Below are 707 nucleotides of genomic sequence, written 5' to 3' on the forward strand. Positions count from 1 at the left end.
GAGAAGAAAATCACAGTGGAGGAGGCGCAGAGGTGAGGGAAATGCTGGGGCTGGGCCTCTCGAGGTGGGGCTGGGAAGGTCCCAGGGAGGGCAGGAGAAAGGCTGTGCATGGCTATGTCATACCTGCACCACACAGGTCACACATGCTCAAGCCCGGCTCTGTGCTGAGCTCCTGCTGGTGGGTTGGATCCAGCCTGGCCAAACCTTCCCCATCAGCACCTGCAGCCTTTGAGCAGTGCTTTGACTCTCTCCCTCTCTTCCCCAGCCATCCTGGAACCGTGCACTCGGCCAAGAACATCTTGGAAGACATCAGCAACATGTTCGACGACCTGGCCGACCAGCTGGATGCAATGCTGGACTGAGGCTTGCTCCCTCCTTCCCCTCCCCGCCCTGGCTGCTCCAGCAGTGCCCCTCGTGCTGGGGGAAGAGTGGATCCAGCACCGAGCGGTGCCTGCAGGTCTCTCCAGCCGCCTCCCTCCCCACACTTTGCACTGTGGCTGGGAACAAAGCTGCCCTCCTTGCCCACCCTTGGCTCTGTGTCACATGTGACACTGTGGCCTTGGGCCGGTTTCTGAGGGGGTCAGGCATTTCCCACCAGACTGGCAGCAGGAGAAGAGCCCAGAAGGGCTGCACATGCAGTCCTGGAGGCCACGGAGAAGCTCTTGCTCCCTTGCACAGAGCCAAGGAGCCTCCACAAGGGACCTTTC

The 707-nt window shown here is 61.2% G+C and overlaps 1 protein-coding gene across 1 annotated transcript in view; it reads right to left on the reverse strand.

Moving 5' to 3' along the window:
- Positions 1-707, reverse strand: part of LOC115948273 — a 4,342-nt gene that overhangs the window by 2,571 nt on the left and 1,064 nt on the right. The window lies entirely within an intron of this gene.

This window comes from Geospiza fortis, unplaced genomic scaffold (assembly GCF_000277835.1).
Source record: "Geospiza fortis unplaced genomic scaffold, GeoFor_1.0 scaffold244, whole genome shotgun sequence".
NCBI classification, from domain to species: Eukaryota; Metazoa; Chordata; class Aves; order Passeriformes; family Thraupidae; genus Geospiza; species Geospiza fortis.